The sequence below is a fragment of the Cynocephalus volans genome, chromosome 12 (assembly GCF_027409185.1).
Source record: "Cynocephalus volans isolate mCynVol1 chromosome 12, mCynVol1.pri, whole genome shotgun sequence".
Lineage (NCBI taxonomy): Eukaryota > Metazoa > Chordata > Mammalia > Dermoptera > Cynocephalidae > Cynocephalus > Cynocephalus volans.
The window spans coordinates 91,992,317-91,999,303 of NC_084471.1; positions in this window are offsets into that span (position 1 = coordinate 91,992,317).

Sequence of the window (6,987 nt, forward strand, 5' to 3'; positions counted from 1 at the left end):
AGAAATGGTACATTTTTGCAATGATGGATATGCTAATTACCCTTTGATCAACACACATTGATTGTATACGTGTATTGAAATATAGCTCCTTACCCCACAAATATGTACAATTCATACAGGTCAATTAAAAAATAAATTAATTTAAAAAGAAAATGTATTCTGGTTCATACATATGTGCATAACACATATTTGTGTCTAAAATATCTATACATGTAGACGCATAAGCATGGATATGTGATTTTTAATTGGCACTAATTATTCAATATGTTTAATGTATGTTATACCTACAGTTGATTCTCACTATTTGCAGTAGTTATGTTCTATAAATTACTGGGAACACTGAAATAGCAAACATTGAACGCTCTGGTCACGTTTTCATCAGTTGATCAATACATAACCTCATTTTATGGATATTACTGTTGAAAACATTTTACTTAATACGTACTTGTTGATTCATTAACACTGGGCTTAGTGGCCAATAGCACTACAGTTCGTGCCTGAGGGAAGCTTATACAACGTGTGTATTTTTTTCCAGCAGGCGCTCTTGCATCAGCACTATGCTTATGGGCTGTTTTCAACAGTGTACTCAGCAACACAAAGTACAAAAAGGTGGCAATAAATAGACTGAGAAAAGTACTCTTGTTCACAGTTCGTCACTCTGTGCATGCATGCGAATGACCACCAAAGCCCAGAGGTATTTATTTTGGTGTTACAAATATGTTTTTTTTTAGTAGGCAAATATGCTAATACAGAAACTGTGAATAATGAGGATTAACTGTATATTTTATTCTTAAATTATTCAACAAGGATTTATTGATTATATTATAAATATATAAAGACCACGAGTACCATATATAATGCATATTTAATAGATGATGTGTAAATAGAGAAATAATAAATATATGAGGATATTATCACTTATGTATATGTGAATGTATACAAACATAAACATGAATACAGGAACCCATACCTATGTACATCTAAGCGAACCCCAATTATTTCACTCTTTGTATGTGTTCCATACACAGGCCGAATATGTTCAGTTCCTGGGTGGAGTTGGGTGAGAAGAAAATCAATAGTTTGGCGATTTCAAAGTCATAAGAAGCCCTTTGATAAATTTCATGCCACTTTTTCTGCAAATATCCCTTTCTGTTTCTTTCCCCAGAATTTAAATGTTAAGAAGTCATTTTTACCCCTTAATCCCATAATTGTAAATCTCTCTGAATGACTTGCAAGGTGGATAGTCTTCCTTTAGCTTTAGACTTTTTTTTCTTTCTACTAAGCGATTATTCTCGGCAGTGTCAATGCTATTGTCTCGCCACTCTTAGCCTTGTTTATTTCAATTGATGAACTTTTGACTGTCCTGTCTCCCAGCCTTCTTTCTATCCTAAGCATATCATATCCATCCTGGGAATCTTTCAAAGATCCCGTGTACCTTAGAAAATGAGGTTCATACTTCTTATCTGAGAGTTCATAACTTATATCCAGCCCTTGTTTTTAGTCTCATTTCCCAAATCACCCATCAGCACCTTCAGACATGTGGAACCACTGGCTCAGGAAGAAAATTCTCTGCCCTCCTGTATTTTTCATCCAAACCCATAATGTCCTTCCTCATCTCTTGGTTGCAATCCTGCTCTAAATCCGACTCCTTTGATATTTTTCCAGGTACCCCAAGTTGAAATAACCTCTCCCCTACTAGTGTTCCATTGTACAGTATACCTGTACAGTCATTATTTTTCTGTGTCTTCCTCCTACTTTCCCAGACCCTACTTATCCACACCACTCCAGCAAAACATTGGAGGTGTTGGCACTTTATTCCTTATTGCTCAAAAATGTTAAATTGTACAAGTAATTACAAAGTAACTCGAAAGTTGGAATATCAGTTCAGGCTTGACTATATACCATGCTTCCTCACCCTGCCATTTTAGGCCCAATTTGGAGACATTTAACATATTTTTCTCAGAGCCCCACGTGACTGACACATACATGAATTTTAGGGATGCAGGCACTGGGATGGAGCACTGCAATTCCTTCCTTAGCAGAACAACCCAGCTCTTCCCAGTTTGATTGGGGTGGCGTGGGAGAGAGAATCATATACTAGTCTTTACTTATCTGTGTCAATCTGTTGCTATTTCAGGGGTCATGGAAAAGTAGTGCGGGACAAGTGAACAGTTTCTAGCATGTGCCTATGGAACTGAGGAGGAAAAAAAGAAACAGCATCTACTAACTTAGACCTTTTACAGGAGGACTTCTCCAATCCCCACCTTACTTTGACAAGAACAATTGTCTTATAAGGGCAGCCACTTTCCTGAATTGGAAAAAGTAACTAATATTTATTGGGCCCTCAGTTTGTGCCAGGAACTGTGCTGAGCAGATTTTTTTTTCTCATTTAATCTGAGATAAAATTATCTAGAAAATCTCTTTCTTTTCCCTCACCCTGTGTCAAACTTTAGTTGAGATGAGACACATTCTATTTCCTTATGTTTGCCAACTAATTCTTTCCCCATTATCCAATTAAGATGATGTCAAAGAAATAGGGAGTCTAGACTAATAATTCTACATAATTGATGAAAATAGTTATCCTGTGGCATGTTTTGAGAAAGTGACTGAGAGCCCCTTTTCTCAGACTTGAAGTTCCATTTGTCTAGAAAGTAATAGGAGCAGAATTTTAAACTTTATTTTTAAATTACAAATGTATGATTTTCTGTAATTTATCTTTAAGAGTAAATAAACCTGAGGCTCATCTATCTTCAGAAAAAATATTTAATTAGGTTTTGAGGGCTCAGAACTTAAGTGTGTAGAAGACACAAAGCGTAAAATTTGTAATACTTATCATGACAATCAAACATTTTTTGTTTAAAATTCATGAAAATTTCTTACATAAACGAAATGTTGAAATTAGAGAATTTCAAAAGTTCTTACCTGGACTTAGAATCCTACAGCAACTGTAAAAAGTCCATCCTTTATCTGTTAAAGTCACTCTTTAAATAGTTGGCCTTTTTTTTTTTTGTCACTCCAATGATGATTAACCATCTTATTAGGTCATTGTCCTAAGCAAATAGAAGAAAATTACCTAGCCAAATCTAGGGATTTACTGCAGAGTCATATTTTAAAGTTTATAGTAATAATTTCTCAGAATTTATACATTATTTCATGTTAATGTTAAGAAGTAAGCTTTATTTCTGAGAATGATTTGTACTTGTTTATTCAATTAAGTTTGTTGCATAACAATTTTTTCCTTTAGAAATACAAATAGAACAGATTATCCAAGGTATCTAAAAGCCTTCCAAATAGAAAAGTATTCAAGGTAATTTTTAAAATGTGTCTACAAACTATGTTAGCATTCAAACTGTAAAACATACTCTCTTCGCTTGGTATGTGGGTACAGTTTTAATATTATGTGGATAGATAATGAATGTCCCACATGAAATAGTGAAGTGCCAATTAATTACAAGATAGGTCTTCTAAATGGCAAAAGTCAAGACTACTTTGCCTAATACATTACTTACATTAAAGCATGAGGAAAGAATGGCCACATAGTTTCCTTCTATTGACTTGGTTTTTAAAGGAAGGGGAGAGCTTGACCCAGCTGAAAGTTTTCTTGAGTAGAGATGAAATTTAACCAATTAATTTAATAACTCAAACATTTTTGACTCCTTGCTATACCTCAGCCATTGGGTTCTGTCCTGGAAAAGTACTAGTGTATAAGGTACAGACATTTTTCTCATATGGCCGGATATGTAGTTGTATATATCTGGCAGGGTGAGGATGATATATGAAAACATTGTTACCACTTAACACTCCTGCTGGACAATTGTTGATACAGTTGCAGCAATGTGTACTTAATTTCTGTGTCTCCATTATTTGATAGATTAGTTCTATTCCTGATTAATTCTTGGAAGTATAGGAAGAAACAGAGAGTGTGGAGGGGTCGAAGGACAAGGAAATGTGGGGAACTGAGAAATGCAGACCTGGGGCTAGGAAGATTAGGGCACAGTTTCCCAAATATTCCTCTGCTGAGTCAGAATCTACAGGGGTCTTTGTCAAAGTAGCAATACAGCCCCACAACCAGTGATACAGATGCAGTAAGCCAGAGACTGTAATTGTTCAATAAGCACTTCAGTTAATTTTTCTATTTGCCAGAGTTTGCAAACCATCATAGCAGAGACATAGAACATTTTCCATTAATTTTATGGACTTCTTTCATTCAGAGTGGGAGCATAGTTTGGGTGTTCTCATGCTAATGGTTTTCTTTTCAAACACCTATTTCATCTAAGGCACATCAACTTGTTTTGAGACAAATATAGAGAGAGAATGAATATAAAGCAGGACGGATTAACTGAGAACCTTGCTAATCCCTAAACTAAAGCCATCACTGGTGAAATTCTGGAATGTTTTCAGAGGTCAAAGAGCATTTTCCATATCCTTCTTTCCTCCTTTTTAAATAATTAGACTGCTCTCCTTGCGCGGCTTGCAGAAAAATAAGACTGGTCAGTGGAAAGACATTGCAACAGTTCTTTCAAGATCAATATTATGCTAAAAGCAATAAATAAACAGAATTGCAAAATTTGCTAATAATCTACTGATATTTATTTCAGAGATAATTATCACAGTTCTGATGAAATGTCATGGTCTTTGAAGTCTGGTAAACATCGATAACAATTTTTCTCTGCTACTTGAGAGCAGTATGAACTTAAATAGATTATATAACTTTTCTGAGCATCAAAATCCTCATCTAGGAAGTGGGAAGTCAGTATCTGAGGTAAGCATTTAGTGTCGGTGAAGTGTCATATGCAATACCTGGCACACTATAGATTCAATACCTAATTAGTTTCATTTTATGATATTTGTGTATTATAAATCCTTAAGGCAGTAAATTCATATTAAATAAGTAAAAGTAAAACCTCTGAGACAGGTGCCCAGCAGTTTGCTTCCAACAGCTTGCAGTCCAGAGCTCTCAGGGGATACCACAGGCATGCCTCAAGAGGGAGCTGTCAGACTCAGAGCGAACCAGCCATTGCCTGCCCACCACACCTCTCTTGGTAGCGGTCAAGAGGCAGCTCCAGAGCTACGTACTCCTGGAAAGTACCCCCCATGTCTCCCTACTCACCGATGCCCAAAGCTCTCGCATCCTCATGACTAATCTTATTATGGCAATCATCTTTCTTACTTTGGTTACCACCATAGGAAGGTAGAGACCCCTGAACACTCATTACCTCTTGTCTAATCCCATATAGCAGTTTTTGCTCCCCACTCTCTCCCAACCCCAAACTGAAACCCTTTTCTTGAGCTTTCTGGAACTCATGACTAATGATAAGTGAAATTTGCTTTACCTTCCACCTCTTCTTTGAATTTTTCTTTCTTTTTTTTTTTTAATTTTATTTTTATTTTATTTTTTAAATTTTTTTAAATTTTTTCTTTTTTTTTTTAAATTTTATTTTGGCAATATACATTGTGGCTGATTATTGCTCCCCATCACCAAAACCTCCCTCCCTCATCCCTCCCCCCCTCCCCGCCAACAATGTCCTTTCTGTTTGCTTGTCATATCAACTTCAAGTAATTGTGGTTGCTATATCTTCTTCCCCCCCCCAACCCGGTGTGTGTGTGTGTGTGTGTGTGTGTGTGTGTGTGTGTGTGTGTGTGTGTGTGTGTGTGTGTGTGTGTGAATTTATATATTAATTTTTAGCTCCCACCAATAAGTGAGAACATGTGGTATTTCTCTTTCTGTGCCTGACTCGTTTCACTTAATATAATTCTCTCAAGGTCCATCCATGTTGTTGCAAATGGCAGTATTTCATTCGTTTTTATAGCTGAGTAGTATTCCATTGTGTAGATGTACCATATTTTCCGTATCCACTCATCTGATGATGGACATTTGGGCTGGTTCCAACTCTTGGCTATTGTAAAGAGTGCTGCGATGAACATTGGGGAACAGGTATACCTTCGACTTGATGATTTCCATTCCTCTGGGTATATTCCCAACAGTGGGATAGCTGGGTCGTATGGTAGATCTATCTGCAATTGTTTGAGGAACCTCCATACCATTTTCCATAGAGGCTGCACCATTTTGCAGTCCCACCAACAAAGTATGAGAGTTCCTTTTTCTCCGCAACCTCACCAGCATTTATCGTTCAGGGTCTTTTGGATTTTAGACATCCTAACTGGGGTTAGATGGTATCTCAGTGTGGTTTTGATTTGCATTTCCCGGATGCTGAGAGATGTTGAGCATTTTTTCATGTGTCTGTTGGCCATTTGTATATCTTCCTTAGAGAAATGCCTACTTAGCTCTTTTGCCCATTTTTTAATTGGGTTGCTTGTTTTCTTCTTGTAAAGTTGTTTGAGTTCCTTATATATTCTGGATATTAATCCTTTGTCAGATGTATATTTTGCAAATATTTTCTCCCACTCTGTTGGTTGTCTTTTAACTCTGTTAATTGTTTCTTTTGCTGTGCAGAAGCTTTTTAGTTTGAAATAATCCCATTTGTTTATTTTTCCTTTGGTTGCCCGTGCTTTTGGGGTCGTATTCATGAAGTCTGTGTCCAGTCCTATTTCCTGAAGTGTTTCTCCTATGTTTTCTTTAAGAAGTTTTATTGTTTCAGGGTGTATATTTAAATCCTTAATCCATTTTGAGTTGATTTTAGTATATGGTGAGAGGTATGGATCTAGTTTCATTCTCCTGCATATGGATATCCAGTTTTCCCAGCACCATTTGCTGACGAGGCAGTCCCTTCGCCAGTGAATAGGCTTGGTGCCTTTGTCAAAGATCAGATGGCAGTAAGTGTGTGGGTTGATTTCTGGATTCTCTATTCTATTCCATTGGTCAGTGTGTCTGTTTTTATGCCAGTACCATACTGTTTTGGTTATTATAGCTTTGTAGTATAGCTTAAAGTCAGGTAGTGTTATGCCTCCAGCTTTATTTTTTTTGCTCAGCATTGCTTTGGCTATGCGTGGTCTTTTATTGTTCCATATAAATGACTGAATAGTTTT